Here is a 24064-nt window from a genome sequence, read left to right as displayed (position 1 = left end):
TGAGCACTTTATGTTGTCTCAGCCATTCAATTCTCATAACCACCCGACATAGCTGCTTTAAATTCCTGTTTTACAGATAAGAAACCAAGGTTTAGCAAGTTCAAGAAAGTAGAAAGAGGCTCATTTTCTAGTTAACTTAGGTTTAAATGCTTTACTCTTTGTAATCTAAATGGTTTTCCTTTCTTAAGGATTTTAAGAGTTATCCCAATTCCCCTGTATTAAAAATATAAAGTTTGAGAAGCAACAAACAAGTGCAAAGTGGCCTACAAAGGCCCTCGTGCCTGGCACAGTCCTGGAAGAGAGAGACACTGCAACCTCCTCCCACCCTTGGGGGACTCCTCTTTCTCTTCTCTTCTGGATTGGTATGTGCTCCTGTCTCCCCCCTGGGAGCACACAGGGAGGATTATAGGCCCTGAAGTGAATTTTCTCTCTTAAAGCCTGCAAGCATATCCTTTTAAGAAAATTGTGGTAAAATACATATAAAATTTACCATTAGTGACATTTAGGAAATTCATAATGTTGTGCAACCATCACCACTATTTATTTTCAGAACATTTTCATCAACCCAAAAGGAAACCCCTTACCCTTATAGTCTCCAAACTCTGGGCTGCGGCCTGGTACCAGTCTGTGGCCTGTTAGGAGCTGGACATCACACCACTACCTGAGTTCTTCCTCCTCCACACCCTGGGGAAAAATTGTCTTCCATGAATTTAAGGAATCGGGCCACACAGCAGGAGGTGAGCAGAGGGCAAGTGAGAGAAGCTTCGTCTGTATTTACAGCTGGTCCCCGTCACTCGAATCCTGGTTGAGCACCACCCTACCCCAGTCCATGGAAAAATTGTCTTCTATGAAACCAGTACCTGGTGCCTAAAAGGTTGGGGACCACTGCCTTATGCAATGAGCCTTCCCTACCCATGCTGCCCCCAGCCTCCATTCCCTGGCAGCCACCAATCTGCTTTCTGCTTTTTAGGATTTGCCTATTTTGAATATTTCACATAAATGGAATCATACAGTATGCGGTATTTGTATCTGGCTCCTTTCACTTAGTGTAACACAACTTATTTGCTTCTCAACCGGTATCTCCACCAGCTTCAGGTGGACCCTGAGCAAAGATGTCCCACAGCTTATTTCTGGCAGAACTTCTTGCTCATTGACTCTCACCACCATGGCAGCCAATCCACTTCATCAAGACAAAACTACTGCTATGGAACTCTCCTGAAATGGCTGGGCTCTGTAAGCCCATTGCAGGCAGCAGAATCTACCTGGGGGAGAAAGGCTCTTCTGCTTGACAGTCTGTGGTCTTTGCTTCTGCAGATGGATCCTTCTCTTCCAGCAGCACATCGCTATTCACTTCAGAATGAAGAGACTCAAGATGGCTCGTACAGGGCAGAGTTAACTCTGCCTCACTTATGATCTGTGTAGCAGCCCGGGCAAGCCCACGTACCACTTACTAATTTTATCTGGAAATAAGCTTACATGTATCAACTGAGCAGAGGGCTGGGAGAAGGAAATAAATAATCCACAGGTCTTTTTAAGTCTAAAATGCAACCTAGTAAAATAGATATTGTTCCAGTAAGGAACAATGGATACCAAACTGCAACATACCAAAATACACATACAATTAAGAGTTAAGGGAAGTTTACAGAAATAAAATGAGTTGGTGATTGGAATTTCAATATTTGGTTCCATTGATAGTTGTGTTTTTCTTTTCAAAGGACTACATTGACATTTTGGTTATATTAAAACCAAACAGCAATAACAAACCCAATGCTCAAAAAAAAAAAAAAAAAAAAAACAAAGAGGGGGGGTTTGCTTAGGTTGTGGGTAATGCCAGAAGGCAGGACTGGATAATTTCCTGAGATCATTTCTAGTCTTAAAATCCTGTGAGTCTGAGTCTCTTTAACTTCTAGGGGCTTTGTGGCAGAAGAGAGAGGAGACCCCACATGACAGGAGGCAGGGCTGGGCAGCTTGTCATCTCCTTACTCATCTTAGCTTGTGCGTATTTTGCATAGTGATTTTTGTTTGGAAGTTGATTTACAGCCACTTCAGGTTGCCAAGAGAGCTTGTTTGGAGGCAGGATTTGAAGTAGAAAAGGAAGGACCATGTCTGAAGCTTTCTCCAAGACAAGTCATGCTGAGTGAAGGTTCCTTGCTGGGACAGAAAGGAATTCCCCACGGGGCCCTGTCTTCTCACCCCAGCTGACGGCTCTATTGCAGGTATGGAGCCTCCCTGGCTGTCAGTCATTTGAGGGGAACCTCTGACCCCAAGACCTCACTGGGTTATTAAGGGGGTTGGTATACATGTGTCAGGCTGGTGATGGCGCATGTGACACACAAACTGTCACAAAGCAAAGATAGGGGAAGCTGAGCACCTGCCTCCCCAAAGCAGCCACCAAGTCATGCCTGATGTTAGTGCCCCATTAGAGGGCGCACTGCCTGAGGGTCACACTCGGGGTGTGTGAGGGAGGGGAGCCAGGGAGAATATTTTAATGGAATTTCCAGTCCTCCTTGTTTATTTCACACACACAAAATTCTAAATTAACGCCTCCATTCATGTACTTGATGTGACTGCTGAGTAACTATACAGAAGGATGTGGCATCTGGAACCCCAGTCGCTTGTTTCTCATGCCTATAAAACTGTAGCAGTTGGTGAGCTGCTCATTAGCTAGTACTAAAAATGCCTCAATAACACCACCACGAGATTGTTGCTTGTCTTTATTTTGTGAACATATTTCTACATGTGGGTACATGCATGTATTCATCTCATGTATTTCCCAAATATGAAACTAAATTTGGAACAAATGCCAGCAGGGATATGGGCTTAACAATAGTCACCAATTGTCGCTGCTAGCTCTGTAATGATTTGTTCTCATTTCAGTTTCCCAAACTGAAGAACTCACCTTAGTCCTTTTCAGTTTCTCATCCAAAACCCATAAGTCTGAGAGATTCGGAGGATTTTTTGTTAGTGCTATGATATTCTCCAGCTGTAGCTTATTCTAAAATTGGATCAATTCCAGGATGTAAATACTCGTTAATGGGTTTTGAAAGTCAGAATAATAACTGATACTTAGGAATCTTTTATAATAGGCCTAGAATAGATTTTTAATGCAACCCTAGGTAGATTTTCAATATATGTGTATAGGTACATATACAAATATCCACTTGTAGAAATATTTTGTTCTGGTGGAAAAATTCATTCATTTAACAATAATTAGGAATGCAAAGTATGTGATGTTTAGACATGATTATACTGACGGGATATTCTTGAAATTTAACTAAAGGGATGGGTGTTTTACACCTTGTGATGGATGTGTGGATTTGGACAGCATTAAACTTACTGACATAATGTGTCAAAAGGAGACGATAAGATTCCTCAGGGTTCTGGGAAGTAATAAGCTTTCTTCTCAGTAGCTTCTGGATAGAGAGAGGGTCTCTCCTGGGAAGTTTTAGATTTACACATTTTGAGAAAGTAGAGTTCAAGGAATATGGGTTTCATTTTGAGATCTGTTCCAGGACTGATGGCACTCTAGCACTGAGGAAGACACATTAAGGGGAGTGAGTCTTCAAAATCCTTCAGTGTTTCTGAGATAAATACCTTATTAATATGAGGTACCATTTTAATTTCTGATGTTCATCATTAAGAATTTCTCATTAACCTTTGCTAAAAGAAAATGTGTACTCAGGTTAAATGAATAATATGTCATCTAGTAACACTGATTAAAATTGTTAAGCACCTAACTATCAATGGCTAGCTTGGAGATGAATCTTAATATATTAGATATTTTAATCCAGTAGGTGGGAGAGTTTTTTCTGTTTTTTTCCTGATGAATTTGACTTTGAGACCCCTGGTACAGAGCATCTGTGTCAGCGAGGGTTTGCTCAGGGAAGCTGATACACTATGAGTGATATGGAACATGGAATTTATCCTAGGGACTGGAACTTACAAAATTGGGAGAACTGGTGAAGAAGCTTATTTTATTCAACAAAGATAAATTTCTAGGGGGCATTATGTGAACCAATTTATTCTTATGTTTGATTTCTTCTTCAATATTGCTTATCAAGAAAAATATATATGATTTCTTGGAGCCTTTTAATTATTTGAAAAAATAAAGGTCTGGTTTTCCTGCTTAGTTTGGTTAATCTTTCTTTTTTCACTTCCTATTTATTTTTACCCATTTGCAAGAAATTTGCAAAATGTTGATGTATATCTGATACAGATGAAATACCTGACAATAATTAATGTCCATGATACATTTATTAATTCTCCTTTTGTTTATATCTCTATCCTTAATATGCTAATGATTTGCTAAATTAAGAATTTATTTTTTAGTCATGATGTGCTATATGAAGGGAAGGTCATTTTTATGTTTAAAATTGAAAACTCGTAAAGTCTAGACATACATTTATAACATAAACACCATTATTTGTCAATGGCAGAGCCTCTTTTTTCTTAGAGCAAACCTTTTTTTTTTTTATTTTACGTAATTAGAGACAGAGTCTTGCTATGTTGCCCAGGCTGGAGTGCAGTGGCTATTCACAGATGTGATCATAGCACACTATAGCCTTGAACTTCTGGCCTCAAGTGAAACTCTCAGCTCAGACTCCTGAGTAGCTGGGACTGTAGGTGCACACCACTGTGCCCAGAAGGGCCTCCTTCTTGAATGATGAAAAATATTAATAGAACCAAAAGATGTTTTATGATACTGCTATTTTCTCTACTATGAATCTCAGATTTGGTTTTTAGATGAGTAGCCAGGACTATCTGATGTAATTTGCTAAAATATATTAAACATTTACTCTGTGCAAAGGTCTGTGTTGGGTGCTGGGTCATGGTAGTGAAACATGATGGCTAAGATATAACCTTACATTCCTGGCTTTTATTAAAAAGACAAAAATAACAGATGCTGGTAAGTACCATTCTGAGCATCCTAGTGTTGCTGCCCAACCAGGTTTATTTGCTTGCTGCCCAAGAGGAAGCCAATATGCTAAGACAGCAGGGTTTATGGCAGAGAAGGAGTTTATTCTGCATAGTGCTAAGCGGGAAGATGAGAGAAATCTCTCAAATCAGCCTCCCCAAGAATTTGGGAGACAGAGTTTTTAAAGACTGTTTGGCATAGGCAATTTAGCCTGCCAATTGGCTGGGTTCAGGGAGGAGAAAAGGGAACTCTTATGTACTATTGGTGGTAATGTAAATTAATCAGCCAGTATGAAGATTTTTCAAAAAATTAAAAATAGAAATACCATGCAATCCAGCAATTCCACTACTGGGTATTTCTCCAAAGGAAAATAAGTCAGTATATCATAGAGAAACCTGCACTCACAAGTTTACTGCAGAACTATTCACAATAGCAAAGATATGGAATCAACCTAAATGCCCACTGACAGATGAGTGGATAAATAAAATGTGGTATATATACACACATCGGAATACTATTTGGTCATAAAAAAGAATAAAATCATGTCATTTGGAACAACATGGATAAAACTGGAGGTCATTATGTTCAGTGAAATAATCCAGGCACAAAAAGACAAATATCTCATGCTCTCATTAATATGTGGGAGCTAAAAAAGTTGATCTCTTGGAGGTAGAGAGTAGAATGATAGTTACCAGGGGCTGGAAAGGGTGTGTGTTAGGGGGAGGGGATGAAGAGAGCTCGGTTGATGGGAACAAACATACAGTTACAGAGAAGAAATAAGTTCTAATGTTCGATTGCAGATTGCAGAGCAGGGTAATTATAGTTGACAACAAAATATTGTATCTTTCAAAATAGCTAAAAGACAGAACTTAAAATGTACCCATCTCATATAAATGATAAATGCTCAAGGTGAGGGATGCCCCAAATACCCTGACTTGATTGTTACACATTCTATCCATGTAACAAAATATCACATGTAACTCAAATATGTACAAATGTTATGTATCAATAAAAAACTCAACCCCCAAAAAAGAAAACACATATCCTTACATTCCCTAGACTATCTTTGCTTTTTCTTGTGTTATTAGATTAGATTTATTTGTTCTGATGAAGTGCAATGAATACTTATTCGTTGTGCATGCTCCAATAACTGACCTGCCTGATCTATGCTGGTGGAGGCTGTAATGGTTTTGTACTGTGTCATTTAGCTAAGGTGGAACTACATTTCCCAGAATCCCCTTCCCTATATATGGTTCTGAGTCACGGTTGGCCATAAGAGAAATTTACCCAAGATTTGGGAGGCAGATGTGAAGCAGCAGCCATCAGCTCTGACAGTAGGAGTAGGGCTCCAGGCTCCCTTGCAGCTCATGAGCAGGATTGCTGATCTATATACTGACTCCCCTGGCTGGCCTAGGGCCGAGCTCACAGCTCCTGCAGCTCTTACTAGATCTCTTCCTTCAGCATCTCCCGGTCTCAGGAGAGCCACATGTGCAGCCCCATGGTGAAGGGCACCAGCTTCTCTTCCAGGTCTTCTGCTTCATCCAGATTGGAGGTGATGAGAGAAAAATGGAAGCTCCAGTTTGTTCTCGCAGGTTCTAATTTGTCTTTTTCCTTTCTTGCTTCATGTTCAGCTTTTCTTCCCAGCTACTGCCCTGCTCAACTATGGCATTTGGTTTCAGGCTTACTACCAGATTTTTGTAAACTTCTTCCCTAGCTCATATCTGCATAATTAATCCCTTATTCTAGATCACAGTGGTCCTGCTTCCTTGCTCAAACTATCACTGATTTAGACGCTCTGTATTAGGGGTCTAAAAACTGAATGTCCTATGTAAAGTAACATAAATGAATGCAGCAGGTCTGATGTGAGAAAAATCATGCAGCCTTCTCAGTCTGTTTTTGTTTCTCTTTTTTCCATTTTTGGTAGAGGTGTGGAATCAAAGATCCTCTATTGTAGGAAAAATAACAGCATGAGCATACTGACAAATGACAACTGACTCTTGGCTGGACATCAAGGAGATGTTAGGGAGAGATGGGACTGGCCAAACTGGAGAGGGTGTACTCCACCAATAGGAAGGCCACAGCTCAGCTCTATGCTTCAAAGTGTGTGTGTGTGTGACTTTTCCTGAATTTTAATGTGCTGACTCTAATTGTGTGCACACACAGACACACACACAACCATCAGGCAATCTATGGGCCAAATACACATGTGTGGGTTGTGTTTGTCAAGGGCTTCTGCCCTGAATAGGGCAGACTATTATTACCCAAGACCATAGGTGAAGTCAGAAGGGTGAAAAAAAGCAAAAGGACTATTGAGGAGGAGAATGACCAAGAGAGACAGGGAGGAAGGACCCCCAGTGCTCTTGTGGAGTGGACACTATAAATGCATAGACAGTTCCATGGAAAAATAAATTTTTTTGCTCTGTGATGTGTGTGTGTGTGTGTGTGTGTGTGTGAGAGAGAGAGAGAGATCATCTAATATAATAAGAACTATCACTGTCACAGTAATTTGCATTACACAGGGATTTCACATATGCTGTTTCATTTATTCTCATTTACTATCTTATCTACTATCTTGGATGTGAGTGGGATCAAAGACAAATCACTCCTGGGTTCCAGCCCTCAGGGGTTGCAATCCATGGCGTAGACCGGTATGTTCAAATCCAGCTATAAAATAAGAATGAATGTGATTAAGTGTCATAGGGGAAGGATTTTTGACAAATAAAAATGGGGAATGGAAAGGGTACTGGGTGACACAAAAAGTGTGAGCAGAGACACCAAGGAGAATTTGGAGAAGTCAACAGAAAAACCTGCTATGAAGACCAAATTAGTAGCAAATGTTCTACAATTAAAATTCATCTGTGAACTCCTGGAACTGGGAGGAAGTCTGCCACCTGCCTCAATGGTCCAAATGCTGATCAATCAGTCAATGGCTTGCATTCAAGCAGTCTCAGTTTGAGGAGAAAGGAAGTTCAAACAACACTGTTGTCTCTTGTAAGTAAAGGGGCACTGCATTGAGTCTGGAATTCAAGATCCAGATATGACAGCCAGATTTGTCTGGAGGGAAGAAAAAGTGCTCTGAGGTTTGATGATGTTGTACAAAAGGTCAGATAACCAAGAGGAGAAGGCTGGTACCAAGGTCTGTCAATTGCCAAAAAGGGCAGCAAATCTATTGAAAGGGTTTGTGATAATTAAATGGGTGCTATTGATGTAATCCAGGAAATTTGAATCAAATCTGTGTCTCCCTTCCGCTTAAAGCTCTTTGTGATATCTTAAAGTTCAGGTTCCTCTTTGGCACGACATACTCAGGACCTCTCTCGATCTGACTGTGGCTCCCTGTTCAGCCTCATGTCTATCCTCTGCCTATATCCCCCATTCTCCCCCGCTATGGGATGCTTAGCTTTCTGGCCACGAGACACTGCTTGCAGTTGTGTTGATGTTTCACACCTCTGTGCCTTTGCACATTCTATTGCTTTTTCTTTGGAATGTCCATCCTTCTGTTGATTACTCTTCAAAACTATCTCAGAAGTGTTCAAATTGCTCCTGACGCCCAGTAAATGTTTCTCTGTCTATTGCTGAATTTTTGAATTATTATACTGTGATGTAATTATTTATTTACATGTCTGTTATTCCATGTGCACTATTTTTTGTGCTGACACATTCACTCATGGCTCTTTTTTGAGCACCTACTCCGTGTTAAGACACTGTGCGATGAGCAGCAGCAAATAGAACAGACCAAGGGGCTTCCATTAAAAAATGTGCGTTGAACTGAAACACATTCACAGGATAATTTGAACTTTAGGTTTAACTTGTATGTATTCACAAGACATTCACTTGGCAAAAATCATAATTTCAGTCTGTTTTAAATTGGCTGTTTTGTAATTGTGTGCTGTAATTGTGTTGTTGAATTCCTGTTTAATGCAGTCACAGAGCTTGTCACTGCCGCATTCTCTTGGTAGTGGTGGTTGGACTTGCAGAGGCTTTGTGATTTTGTAGATTTTGACTATATTTGGGCTGTCTTTCTAAAAATGCTTGGATCCTCTTTGGAGGAGAAATCTATTTTCAGCCTTGGGTACACAGGCGTCCACCTTCCTAACTCTCACTTGCCTTATGTGTCCTTTTCAGGATGTGCCCTTTAATACTTTATCTTCTAGGGGGAATATGTTTTTGGTTATTTATTTATTTATTTATTTTTGTCTTACCAACATCTAGCATGAGTTTCTGGGCCAAATTTTCCCCTCCAGATGATCCTGAAACCTGTGCAATCCAGTCCTGGTGCTTCTGTCAGCCATTGGCCATTTACTGTACGATTCATTCTGGAGAAAGGAGGCAAGTTTCTCTGATTCTGCCTCCACGCAAAGCCCTCAGAAATCTTAATTCTGTCTGAGTCTGGCAATTTGGAGAAAGTACTTCTCACATTTAACACTAATGTTGATAATCACATGATATATTTATTTTTCAATATTACCTACTTGACTATATTCTAGAATAGTATTTTTCAAACTACAGGTTATGAAAATGGCCACAAAATACATTTAATGTCATGACCAGAATTAGAAAATATGAATAGAGTAAAATAGAAAACATCAGAATGCATCATGAGTAGTAAGGGTAAGTTTTGTAAAACTTGTTATACACATATATAGTAACAAATGCATGTGTGGACTGGGTTATATTTCTTCTTATGGATGATGGTTAAAGAAAGTGTGGAAAAGAGGGCTCTAGAAGAACCAATTTACATTTTTTCTCCCTCCTTCTTCCTCTTTGTCCATATTTTGTACTGTTTTAACTCTGGTTCTATAACAGGTGTGTTGATTGCTTTTAAATTATTTTATTAACATATGTCTGTCTGCATTGATTAGACCAAGTGATTGAGTAGGTCACCACTTTTCTTTCTATTGTGAATTCATCTCTAAACTTGAATCTTTTAAGTTTTTAAAGACCAGGCTTAACAGGGTATGTTTATTTTTGTAAGAAGTTTAAATTATGCTGCTTATAACATTCTGGCAGTTCTCTCCCATTCTTCTGAAAGTTCCAGTTCCTTTAGACTCTCTTGACCAGGGATGTTTTTCATGGTTAAATTTTAGGGGAAGATCTAGAGAAACATTAGTTAAAAACAAAATAAAAGAAAACAAAAACCTATCCTTTACCCAGCTTAATCTCTTCAATTAGTTGGCAATCTAATTATTTTATACCATATCCAAAATTATGTAGCACATAATGTTGTTTAGTTGCTAATGATTTAAATAATATTTATTCAGAAAGAATTCTTATATACATACTTGCATTCCAGGCTAACTTGCTTTAACTGTGTTGATGCTCTTTAGAATAAACAATAACTCTAAAAGGACAAACTATCCTAAAGCAAACATTTTAATAGGGCAAACTCAGTTCCTTATTGCATTTTGATGTTATGGAAAATAAACTTGCTTCTTTAAAAGGGAACTAACAAAACACAAGGCTCCAGAAGAGCTGAATGCAGTGCAAATTTCTGAATGAATCTCTTAGGATTTGTTTTTAATCTGAATATTTAATAGCATGGCATTGCAGAATTTGAATTATGCTACTCAATTTTAATGGTTAATCTGCTTTAAAAAATACACAGTCTTAATTGTGACATACGAAAGTCCTTATTTAGGGTAGATTTCTAATTTGAGTGCTGTCGGCCCTGCTGTGTAAAGAGTCTCCTGGGTGCAGATTTTTAAGAGTGTGTGTGCGCCTTTACATCTCGCCGTGTAACAATTTCTCTTTGCAGAGTGTGCCCCAGCCTCTACGCAAGCCAGGCGCAGACAATAGATCCATCCTAATGGAGTTGTGTACTTGCCATCTGTAGGAGCAGCTGCTAGCCCGCATCTGCACAATATGCTAGGACTGAGAGCTCCGCTAATCTGCATAATAAGGAGGAGGCTCATCCCACTCCCGCTAATAATCACAAGCAATCGATGCACTTCATTCCCTCACTGCCGAGCCCAGCCGAGTTGGTTTCCTGCTCTGGGTAGACAGGGGTCAAGTGAGACGGGATGGCCTGGAGCTGAGAACCACGCCATTTACAGTCTAGGGTTGCATCCGTCCGGTGGGACCCAGGTTTGAGGGTTCTCTTGAGTCATGCTGACACATAATACAAAATCCTGGGAATTGGGATGAAAAGGTGCTAGCACATGATTAAGATTGCTAATCAGAAATGCTCTTAGAGCAATTAGAGTATTGAACAATTTGCATTTAAAAATGCCCTTTTTGTAGGAAAAAGGGCACAAGCAAGTTTTTGGTTTAATTGTGAGCTACTTTGAGTCATTTGGTTTTCATTGATTTTTTTTTTAATAACTTCACAGTGCTGAGGTCTGACTTTTAAACTGTTTTAATATGCATACACCCTCACTGTGAAATAGGCAGATTATGTGAATTACTAAATCAAATTTATGTTTATTTTCATTTATGATGTCAAGATGAAATGGCTGTATCTTGAAGGCGGTAGTATTCATAGTAGAAAGAAAGATGAGTATTGAAATGATCTATTTCTAGAATGGCCTAAAATCACTTTCTCATTAAAGGAAATGCCAAAATGACTTAATTTCTCCAGAAATATCATGTACTTTCCAACATAATTTGATTTCATAGAGTTGATTTAAAGGTTAAAACATTTGAACTTAGGCGACCTCGAGTGAGAACAATATTTTGAATCTAATTGTAACTTGCCATGTTTATAATGTCTTGTTATAAGAAGTGGAGAGACTACTTTGTCTAATTTCTTACAGAAAAAGTATTTGCATAATTCACCAGCCATCAATGAAGCACAGAGAAAAGAGCATTAATTTATGGAGATGGAAGGCGAGGGCTGAAGAATTAATTGTTTCCACTAGTAAACAAAGCAGCTCGCTTAGCAGTCATCTCAACCTTTTAATCAACACCATTTGGTTAAATAAGATAGCATCTTCTGGTGTGATTTAGAAAAATATTTTATTAAAAGTAATTCCCTTTAGATAGAATCAATATTGCCATATTAGGCAGAGGTTTCTTCGGGAAAGCTAAAACAGTGTGCTGGTTCCCACCCAACCGGCTGACCACCCTCTCAGCGCTGTGATTGAATGGGGAGCAAGGCACTTATGCAAGCTGACAGTGTTCTTCCTGTTTCCTAATTTCAAAACCCAAAAACTCCCATATGTAAAGAGACTGCCTATATATTGTTGTTGAAATAGAAATGGCAGACTACTCTAGGATGCCTTCAGAAGTTTTGGGAGTCATTGTATGATACCCACAAAGAAGAAAAATGATAGTCTGAGTTGGCTCCAAACACAGGGGTCCCTTCATGAAAAATTTTAATAACTTTCCCAGAATTTAGAAAACCAAAGCAATAGGAGAAAAAAAAAGAGCACTGGTTATAGGCATAAACTTAAGGATCAGTCAGGGAAGAAAATGTGTTACTGAACTAAATCTCTAGTTAGATTTCATTACCTAGTTAATGCCTACGCAGTGTATTTACTGTATCTGTAAATATATGGCTCATTTATTAATTTGCTAGTTGATTGTCTATTTGACCGTACTTGCATGGAAGCCCCACGAGAGTAAGAACATTTCCTGCTGTATTCTCAGCATTAAGAACAAAATAAACCCTCATAAATACTTTTCCTGACTTCTTCTGGATTATTTTTATTATTTTATTTTGTCTCCAAAATTGACTCATTAGATATAACCTCTTATTTTATTTTTGCAGTAGTTGTTCTAGGGTTTACATTATGCATCTTTAACTTATCACAGTCTATCTTCAGATAATATTACACCAGTTCATGTGCAGTATAGAGTTCTTACAACAGTATACTTCCATTTCCCCTTTCCTGTCCTTTGTGTTATTGTTGTTTTCATTTTAATTCTCTTTATATTTTAAACCCCACAATATATTGTCACTTCTTCTTTTGGATAGTTAATTGCCTTCTAAAGAGATTAAAAATTAGGAAATTGTCTTTTAAATTTATAAATAAAATATATCTGCCATTCTAATATTCTTCAACCCTTTTCAACCTAGATACAAATTTCTCCTGCTGGCAGTAAATTCTCCTAACTTTCTTGGTCTGAAGAAGTCTATGTTTCAACTTAATTTTTGAAAGATATCTTTGCTGGTTATAAAATTCAATGTTGACTTTTTTTCCCATTGCTTTAAAAATATTGTTCTATTCTATTCTGGCCTATGTAATTTCTGACAAGAGTTATGCTGTAATTCTTATTTTTGTTCCTCTATATGAAGTGTGTCCTTTTTTTTTTTTTTTTTGTCTTTCTGGTTGCTTTTAAGATTTTCTTTTTATCACTGATTTTCAGTAATTTGATTATGAAGTAGCTTGATGTAGCACTGTACCATATAAATGTTTAGAGTTACTTTCATACACCCTCTTCTAAATTAATCTCTTATTTAAAGATGAGTGGTTAGGAAAATAATAGATACTATGGGGGAAAATCGTACAAAGTGAAGGGAAATTCATAGCCACCAGCTTTTGTATATTAACTCATTAACCTTCGCTATGAGATAGGTAGTATTAATCCCTTTGTACCTATGAGGAAATGAAGGCACAGAAAGGGTAAATGACTTTTCCTAGGTCACATAGCTAGTAAGTGGTGGAACCAAGGATATAAATCAGGCATCCTTAACCATTGCCTCATTATTCATCTAGGGGGTATTGATAATATCCACTTCTCACATCCCCTACCATGGATATGAGATCCAAGGTATATACTGCAGAACACAGTTTCCAGAGATCGGCGAGGTAATCTAGAGCAGTTCTCCTAAAATAAGGGCTCTCTCCTCATTGCATTGCCTGATTCTCTAATACTCTGAACAAAGAGATTATAAGGAATACCAGAATCCCCGGGTGGAACTGCTACTGGGTTCTTCCTGTTCCTGTCCCTGTGTCTGTAGCTTGCTCTGTCTTGAAAACATGTCCTAGTGGCTACCTCATTGCTAAGTAATTAATTTTTGAGAGTTATAGTATCTGGCAACAATGAGGAGATGGGAAATGCACTATTCCTGTCAGATAGTTCACCAACACGGCAAAGAAATGGCTGCTCAGTTTTCTTGTTTGCATAGACATGATCAGGACATAGTGGGACTAGATGAAAAAGATCTTTCCACCTCTTTTGAAATGTGCTGACACAGGAGACTTCAAATTTCATTGCCCAACCCATTTCCCTTGGTCACGTGGAAAATCCTTTCAGTGTCTGACACTGATGCTATTAGTCCTTGTTCTCAGTGTTGTGGAGAGTTCTGTCTTTTTTCTCTGTTTTCTCGCGCACTTTAGGCTGAGTCTGGGAGACTCATCTTTTTAAAACCAAAACTCTCTCATTCCATACAGGAAGTTGTCATGAAGTACATCAAACCGTGAAGTTTATCCGTGTAAAACCAAATGCACTCCTCTTTATTATTTAATTTTAAAATTATCATACTATAAAATTGACATTTTTTCTTTTTTGGTCTAGAGTTGTATGAATTTTAATACATGAGTAAATTTGGGTTACCACCACCACAATCAGAGAACAGTTCACCATACCAAAGTATTCCCTCAGGTTACGGTTGGTCACATCCTCAGCCCAGCCCATCACCTAGCAACGACTGAGCTCCTCTCCATCACTGTATTTTATTCTATAGACTATAGACTCACTATTGTTTTTTCATGAATGTCATCATACAATATGTAACCTTTTGATACTGGATTTTTTTCCTCAGCATATAGCTTTGAGATTCATTCAAGTTGTTGCATGTGTCCATGTTTTTAGTTTCTTCTTCTTTTTTTTTTAATTTTTGAGAATTTATTGTTTGGGTGTACCACAGTTCATTTAACCATTCCTCTGTTAAAGGACATCTGAGTTGTTTCCAATTTTGGGCAATTACAAATAGAGCTGTGATAAACATTTGTGTACAGGTTTTTGCGTCAACATAAGTTTCCATTTCTCTAGGGTAAATATGCAGGAGTGGGAAGGCTGTGTCTTATGGTACGTGTATATTTAACTTTATGGGAAGCTGCCTAAATGTTTTTCAGAGTGGCACTACCATTTTGCATTCCCACTAGCCATGCATGAATGTTCCAGTTGCTCTGTATCCTCTGTAGCACTTGGTAGTACCGGTATTTTTAATTTTAGTCATTCTAATAGATGTGTAGTGGTATCTCATCATGACTTTCATTTGCATTACCTAATGGCTGATGGTGTTCAACATTGTTTTGTGTACTAATATCTTTTTTTGGTGAAGTCTCTTCTCAGGTCCTTTGCCCAGTTTTTAATTGGCTTGTTTTCATATTGTTGAATTTTGAGAGTCCTTTACATATCCTGAATAGTAGTCCTTTGTCACATATGTGATTTCAAATATTTTCTCCTAGTTCATCACTTATCTTTTTATTCTAATAATGACTTTGAATGAGTAAAAGTTTTTAATCGCAATAAAGTCCAATTTATCTCCTTTTTCTTATATGAATCATGTTTTAGTTAACATTTCCAAGAATTCTTCAACTAAACCCAGGCCACAAAGATTTTCTCCCATGTATTCTTCTAATAGTTTTATATTTTACATTAAGATCTATGATATATTTTTAGTTAATACTTGTACAACGTGTGAGGTTTAGCTTGAGGTTTGTTTGTTTGCACATGAGTGGGTGACCAACACCCTGTTTTCAAACCATCTTTATTGATCAGTTAATAAATATGTTTATATTTTGAAATCAGCGATAATATTTAAAACCAGCACTTTTGACCTTTCATACCATATCAGTCAGTCAATTATCAGTCTGAAAACTGATCAGTTAGGCATTCTGTCATTTAGTTACTCAACAAACCTACATGGAAGGCCTTCCCCTTCTTTGTGTTTGGCATTATGCAAAGTGCTAGGGTTTCAAAAGCGTCTGGAACATGATTTGTTTTCCTCCAGGATTTCGTGGTTTAGGTAGGGGAACAGAGTGGATAAACTTACCATACCAACCTGTGTGCAAAAAGAGACTCTTTCCCTTTACTTATGTTATGGCTTCAGAGATTATTTAATATCTGATCACCATTTGTATGAGTGCCAACCTCCTTAATTTTTGGCTTCTTTCCCTCAATTCGTTGATGTAATCTTTAAACACATAAATGCTTAAAGGAGTGCACTCTGAGGGAAGCTGAAGGTGGATCCTTTTGTGTTTTGTGTGTAAACACTCTTGGTTTCCTAGATTTAAAGTCTGGATTTATGTACAGTGGATTTTCTTTTTTTTTGAGACAGAGTCTCGCTTTGTTGCTCAGGCTAGAGTGAGTGCGGTGGCGTCAGCCTAGCTCACAGCAACCTCAAACTCCTGGGGGGCTCAAGCAATCCTCCTGCCTCAGCCTCCCGAGTAGCTGGGACTACAGGCATGCGCCACCATGCCCGGCTAATTTTTTCTATATATATATTAGTTGGCCAATTAATTTCTTTCTATTTTTAGTAGAGACGGGATCTTGCTCAGGCTGATTTTGAACTCCTGACCTCGAGCAATCCGCCAGCCTCGGCCTCCCAGAGTGCTAGGATTACAGGCGTGAGCCACGGCGCCCAGCAGTGGATTTTCTTAGCAGGAGGAACACCAGCACCAAACTTACCACTCTTTCCCCTGCAGAGGCTTTATCAGTAGGCCACGCCTCCTAAATGCACTGGAGATAGCCAGTGCTGGGACCCATAGGGCATGTAATTCTGTTGTTTTTGATAAACTTACGATCAGAATAATATTAAGACATGGGAAGCTGATGATAATCTTTGAAGTAAGAGTCAATAAATAGGTTGGTTTTTGAGGAAATAGCTATAGGGGATCTAGATTTAGGTTGTGAGGTGTTAATTAGCTCTCCTGTCTTAACCAGAAAGCCTCTCTCTCATTCCCTCTCCCTTCTCTCTCACTCTCCTTCTCTTTCTTTTTAATTGAAAAGTTTAATTCCAGAGTTGGTAAATTGATAATGGGATGAGGTGGAGGCAGCTGGATTCTAGTTTGGTGGCATTTATGCTAGTCAGCGTGGACTGCCATGCCTTGGTATCTTCCCTACCCTGTTTATTCTTACATGTGCAGAAAGCCAATAGGAAGCTAGGAGAATTGTAGTACTCAATAACAAGAGTAAAAGAAAGACATAGAAAACTAATTAGCAGTAGCTAACATTTCGTGAACACTTACTATGTTCAGGCACTCTTCTAATCTCTTCATATAGACAAACACATTTAATTCTTTCAACAAGTAGCCATCACTACCACTCCCATTTTACAGATGAGAAAATTGCAGTACAGAGGTGTGGTGGACAGATTCTAAGATGGCAGCCAGTGATCCCTGTCTGCTGGTATTTATGCCCTGTGCAATTCCTCCCCTTGAATGTGGGTTGGCCTAGTGACATGCTCATAATCAATCGTGTATGGCAGAGGTCTTGGGTTGTCACTTCTGTGGCTAGGCTATGTAAGAGTGTGACTTCCATCTTGCTAGCTGATTTTCTCCCTTGCTGGCTTTGATGAAGCAAATTGCCATGTTGGGAAGGTCCCTGTGTCAAGGAATACGATTATTTTTACCACACAGAAGGACATTTTAACCATTGTCATCAACAAAGAGAGTCTCAATATGATCTCTGCAACCACAAGCCTATGGGTTTTAAGTTATCAAAATCTAGTTAGAGGCTGGGCGTGGTGGCTCACGCCTGTAATCCTAGCACTTTGGGAGGCTGAGGCGGGCGGATTGCTCAAGGTCAGGAGTTTGAAACCAGCCTGAGCGAGACCCCGTCTCTACCAAAAATAGAAATAAATTAATTGACCAACTAAAAATATATATATACAAAAAATTAGCCGGGCATGGTGGTGCATGCCTGTAGTCCCAGCTACTTGGGAGGCTGAGGCAGTAGGATTGCTGAGACCCAGAGATTGAGGTTGCTGTGAGCCAGTCTGACGCCACGGCACTCACTCTAGCCTGGGCAACAAAGTGAGACTCTGTCTCAAAAACAAAACAAAACAAAAAAAAAACTCTAGTTAGAAACCGAGACACTCAGTCTAATGGCCCTGGAAGAACTGAAATTCTGCCAACAACCGCAGAAGTGAGCTTGGAAGTGGATAGTTCCCCAGGTGAGTCTTCAGATGAGACCCTGGCTCTGGCTGATCCCTGGTTGCAGCCTTGTGAGAGATCCTGAGGCAGGAGACCCAGATAAGCTGGGCTGGATTCTTCAGCCACCAGAAACTGTGAAACAAGAAGTGCATTGTTTTAAGTTGCTAAGTTTGTGATCATTGATTTCACAACAGTAGATAACTAATACAAGAGGCACAAAGCAATTTGCCGAAAGTCACATGTGAGTCTGGCCATAGCCTATGGATTCCACTAAATGATCATCTCATGTAGAAATATCCCAAAAGGGTTTGCCACATGGTATTGGACTTCCCATTTTAGTATATTAGAAGTTTTTCCTAACGTTTCCTAAACAGTTTTTTGAAATTATATTTTTAAAACCTCAGGAAATCGAAGGAAGAATAACCTAGGAAATCTTGTTTGGAGTATAAAATATTGATCCTTACTTTTCCTTACTGTTTTTTATTTTTCTGTTCAGGGGCCAATAATTCTTTGGTTTTAGCACAGTCTATTGCCATTACATAGTGATTCTAAAGGGAAGTAAGGCCAGACAGAAAGGAGTTAATGCTAGAAGCCACAGATGGGGGGCATTTTTAACATCCGTCTACCTGCCAGTTTAAAAGAAAGATGAACGTTGTGGGTGAATTCTTTTAGAGAGGTGCCTGTAATAAAAAGTGCTTTGACTTTCCTTCTAGTAGAGAAATATGAATTCTTTAAAAATAATTTACTTTCTAAAAGAATTTAAAGACTTCATATTTTTTTAAATTTCTGGGAAAAAAATCCAACTAAACATGAAAACCAACAGTGTCATAACATCCCTGACGGTACCTATGCTCTTGCCCTCGCCATGGCTGGCACTGTTTTAATGGCACACTATATGTTTAGAAGACTGTCAGGACTCTCTTTGTAATGACCACCCAAGTTGTTAATTGTTTATAAAACATACATCCAGCCATATTCATTAAAAAACTTCAATCCCAATCCAACCCCCTCGGGAGGTCTTTATTTCTGGAGAGCCCTTGCTCTAGTGATGGAAACACTTAGAATTCTTCTTCCACATAGAAGGACATGGAAAAGACATTTTAACTTCGGCCATCTGCAGAGAGAACCTCAATAGGATTTCTGCAACCACGAAGCAACAGGTTTTAAGTTGCTTTAGCCTTCTGGGATCACAATGGCTTTTTTCAGGCTCCTTAGTTTCTTCTGTTAAACTGGATGGGCTTGATGTTCTGAGTAGAAAGCCTTAGACAGCCTGGGTGCCCCCGAATACAGCACATAGAGCCATTAGCACTGAATTGTGTTCCTAAGTTGGTTGGGGTGTTTTGAAGCTGACCATCATGACAAAGTTGGGTAGCTTTTTCTTCACAGGGTCTTCATTTTCTAGTTCTATGCTTCGATGGTAGTCGTATCACCTCCTTTGTTTCTCTCAATAGATGAGGCACATAGTCACCATATTTAAGATTTGATGATGAAAATCCTGATTTAAACATCAATTGATCATTACTCCTACATGCTGCGAAGTATTCATGATATCTGCTTAGAGGAAAAAAAGCTCCAATCTGATCTATAAATGGAGGTTTTCAGACAGGTCCTTTCTGATTTTGAACTGTAATAAAGGTTCATTCATTGGTTAAATTTCTGAGGGTGCTTACCCTTGTAGCATTAGACATTTCCCTTCTGGAGTTGAGAATGTCTTTTTGGCCTCCTCAGACATTTTGGTTTCTAAGTTTAAAATTTTAAGACAATCTAGTTCCATTTACTCTTGGCATAACTTGAAGAAAGACAAAGGTAAAAGGGTCTTGGAAAGCTTTTTACAAGTCATTTTAGATGACAATGCATTCAGACCAAGACTGGGATGAGTTAAGTGTAAATGAATCAGAAACACATGGATAATGTTTTCCTTCGTGAACACCAGTGCTTTTGATGTGGGACCAAAATATAGTAGGCCAGAGATAATCTCATTTTGTTTAATGGCTACCTTGCTGAGCTTCAATCCCAACTTCTGCCCTGTTGGTTTCTGGAATGGGTGGCCAGAGTGTACCCAGTAATGCAGGGGAGCAGGAGATGTGAACCCTTGGCCTCACCCTGTGCATACAAGCATTTATGACATTGGTTGGGGCATAGAACTCTAGGAATACTCAAAGCCCAGATTCCAATGATATGGAAGTCAAGTGTGTGATCTCTGGAGTTCCAATTCCTTCTTCTGTACTTACTGTGTGACTTTGAGTAAGAGTGGGTAAGGGATGACGAGTGAGCCTCTCAACCTTAGTTTTCCATTCTGTAAAATGGGGGTAATAATAAATTAAAAACCATTTCCTAGTGTTTTTCTGAGAATTAATTGAGTTTGAACATGTACAAGCACTTAGCCCAATTTCTGGCATAAAGCAGGTGTTCAGTAACTGTTCAGTATTGCTGAGTTAAACATCACGCTAATTTATACATGAATAACAGATATTGTTATAATTCGTGCAATGCATCTAGATGGACGATGTTGTGATCATCAGAATGTTGTGACACCTGATTTGGAAGCAGGTTGGGAGTCCTGGCCAACTGCATTATCATCCAGTGTGTACCACTGGCACGCAAGCCCTGGCTGGAAGGCCTTTAGACTGAATTTAAAACCTGGAACCACCACCTGCCTCTGCCTGGCTTTAGAACACTGTGGAATAACCTCAGCTCTGGAAATTTGAGTTAAGAGTTGATGACACTGGGCTTCAGCTCCACTTGTAGTGAAAGCCCCATGACAGGGCATCTGTCCACGTCAGCACTCTTCAGCGAGCCTCTTTCTCCTCAATGTGCACAGATGGGTGGTTCTTTTGTTAGCTGGTGGTGACTCATGTGCTCCGTTTAAATGTGTGTTTTGTTGTGAGGGAGCCATGAGGGCCATAAACTCACTGAGTGATCCTCGTGCTGGGTGCTTCGTGGATCTGTTATGCTTCCCAATATAGTGTTCTCATTGTTGGGGATTTTACAAAGCCAGAAAATGCTAGAGAAAGGAAAAATTGGTGATTCAGGAAAGCTTCAAGCCAGTAAGGTAGCATTCATCACTCCTCGCTATCGTCACCCCCAGCTTGTCCACCAGTCCTGCTTCTTGTTCCGTGGGAATAGCTTCCTGCCTTCCACATAGTCCCTGGATTCTAATGCCCCAGTGTCCTCGGCACTCTTTCCTCTCTTAGTCACCTTGTGTGGCAGATGCGGCAAAATGTTCAGAAAGTGCTTTTAGAATAAGTTAAAACAAAAAAGCTTCCTGTGTCAGTGTACTTGTTTTTAATCTCCCCTCTCTGTCTCTCTGTCTCTCTCTGTCTCGTCCCCTCCCCCACTGATGTCACATACTTCAAAGCACCAAGGCTGCTGTTGATGATGGCCATGTGAAGGGCTGGGTGGTTATGTAGAGCCGTTGGCTTGTGAGTATGTTTATTTTTTAAGAAAAATAGATTCTGCAGTTCATGCTCTCTTTTCATGCTAATCAAATATGTTTACTCACTGCTTTCAGGAATCTTGACGCTGCTTTGCCCATAGGCCGTTGAAGAACTATTTGTCCCTACTCTGCTAATTTTAATGAGCCGCTTCAAAGTATTCCAAGTAGCCTCCTGTTTAGAAACCAAATTCTGAGTCCAGTTCCTCTTAGCTTCTTTCCATTTGGAAATGAGTTTAGAGACGGATAAAGACAAGTCCTTTTTTTCTCTATCCTCCAGCTGTGTGGAGTCTGACAAAGGGACTCGAATTGGTCATTCATAATTCTCCTTGATGTCTCCAGCCCCTTCATATTGTTTATTCATGAATAAATTAGTTTTTTCACCCTGAAAACATTTATTAATTTTGTGGAAAGCACAGTGCAAGACACCAGGTATCCAAGGGGAAAAAGACAGCGGCTCTTTCTTGTGAGAAAAGTGTGTTGTACATAAGGCAGGAACATAAGCAAACTGGCCTAAGCCACTTTCTGGGGGCGAGAGGAGGTGAGCAACATGCCACGGGTATGCAGAGCTGCGAACTCGATGGGGCCCAGGGAGCGTTTTACAAGGAAGATGATATTTGAGCAGAATTTCGAGGGAAGAGCTGGAGTTCTTGAGGACATGTGCAAATTCAAAGAAGTGTGCGAGTGACTTGTTAGGGGAATGGCCTGTAATTTAGTAAGAATGGGATCAAGGGCTTCCAGAAGCAAATCACAGCCTCGCACATCATGCATGCCATGATGGCTCTGCAAGAGAGAGGGAACTGTTGAGGTTTGGAGCAAGGGAGTGACAAGGTTGGACTTCAAAAGATGAATCTGGTGGCAGAATGGGAGCTGGGACGGGGAAAGGGCTCAGAGAGATGGGAGACACGGAGGCCAGCCAAGTGGTGGCAGGAATGAGAGCCTGCACACCAAGGCAGGGGCTGACACAAGAGAGAAGACATGCAGCAAGGAGAAAACAAAGCAATTACTTTAAAGAAGAAATGACTGTAGCAGCATCTCTTTCCAGGGTTCTGGGGGAATTCATCGACTAGAAAGGTCGGTTCATGGTATATTATGTTATACAAAGGTAGGCCCTTTTGGGAAACAGCCTAATTAAATTTTTCTACACAATAAATGTATTTTAAGGTAATGGGAGAGGCATTAGTGATTGTTGAAAAGTCTTTGCGGGTAGCGAGGAAGTAAAGGTGAACAAGACAGGCACGGATGTCACCCTCTGGAGAGTGTACCCGCCCCCCCCAACACAAGAGGAGGGTAAATTCTTAGTTGGGGGAAAACAGGGTGCTGTAGAATTCCCTGGAGGGGCCAATCCCACACAGGCAGGAAGCAAGGGTGTGGGGGGAAGCCTTCCTGAAAGAAGATGAATTAGCCAGATGCAGAGGGGTGGAAGAAAGGCCCAAGCAGAGGAACTAGCATAGCCAATTATGGCTGTCAGAGAGCACCTGAAAGAACTTCATTTCGCCCAGGGTATCGCATGCAGAAAAGTGTAGAGAGGTAAGCATCTGGCATTAGCAGTTTCTGGAATTTAGTTTCCTTAAGTGAATGAAAATTTCAAACTTTTATGTAGAAAGATTTATTAAATTCCAGCTAGAATGGACATTGCTTAACCAGTAAAAAGTGTGGAGTATTTCATAAATACCATTAAAACTAGTTTTCTGAGAAGAAACCTTTTTACTTTATGCCGCCAATTGGATTTTTCATGATGTGGACCTTGCGTTGAATTTGGAAGCTCCTTTGTTGTTATTGAAATTATGTAATTTTAAACATTTGATAAGCATGCCAAAAGAATTCTCTCTTTGTATCTAAGGGTTTGCAAAAGATCCTAAAACCAGAGGCAAAGTTTGCAAGAAACCTAAGAGGATATGCTCATGCTTTCTTATTATTTGTTTAAAAGGAGAAAATTGGTATTTTCTTTTTCCATCCTTAAATAATAAGGCAAACATTTCTCTAGGGAAATCCTGGAACCAAGCAGGATTGTTTCAGTTTCCTTTACCTCCATCTGGAACATCTAATCAACTTTCTCTCCCCCTCACCTGCTTTGGCATGGTTTATAAAGACTGGAGTCTCAGTGGTTATCAGACTCAGAAATGAACTGAACCCTCAGGAGACAATTTCACTGACTTGGCTATGCCAGGTAGGAAGTTATAATAGCTTTGCCAGATTTAAATAATAATTTAAACATAACTCTTGTTAACGTTTCAGAAGATTCTTCATTGTTAATCACTTTTCTAAGTTGATTTTACATTCTTGATTGGAAAATGATACATTTAGGTATAACTTTTAAGGGCCATTTTCACTCTATAGGAAGAGGTTGGGATGTTTCAGGAGGAGAGATAGTGGTGCCAAGCAGTAGTTTACTAATTACATTAATTTTATGGTTTACTGTACAGATATTGCCCTGGATTTTTTTCCCTTCAAGTTGCATGTGGGAGCATGAAGCTAGTTTAGTGTTTATTTTAAAAGGATTTTTTAAATACAGAATTCAAATATTTAAATGACAGAATATTTAAGGAAAAGTCCAGAGATTTAAGATCCAGTTCATTGATTAACATGAACCATAGTAAGTCAAATAATGTGTTCGTCTCTCCATTTTCTCTTGTAGCTAAGTAGTAACCATGCAACCCACTTTTTGCTAAAGCT

This window comes from Microcebus murinus, chromosome 8 (genome assembly GCF_040939455.1).
Source record: "Microcebus murinus isolate Inina chromosome 8, M.murinus_Inina_mat1.0, whole genome shotgun sequence".
NCBI classification, from domain to species: domain Eukaryota; kingdom Metazoa; phylum Chordata; class Mammalia; order Primates; family Cheirogaleidae; genus Microcebus; species Microcebus murinus.
Note: the sequence above shows the minus strand (reverse complement) of the source record.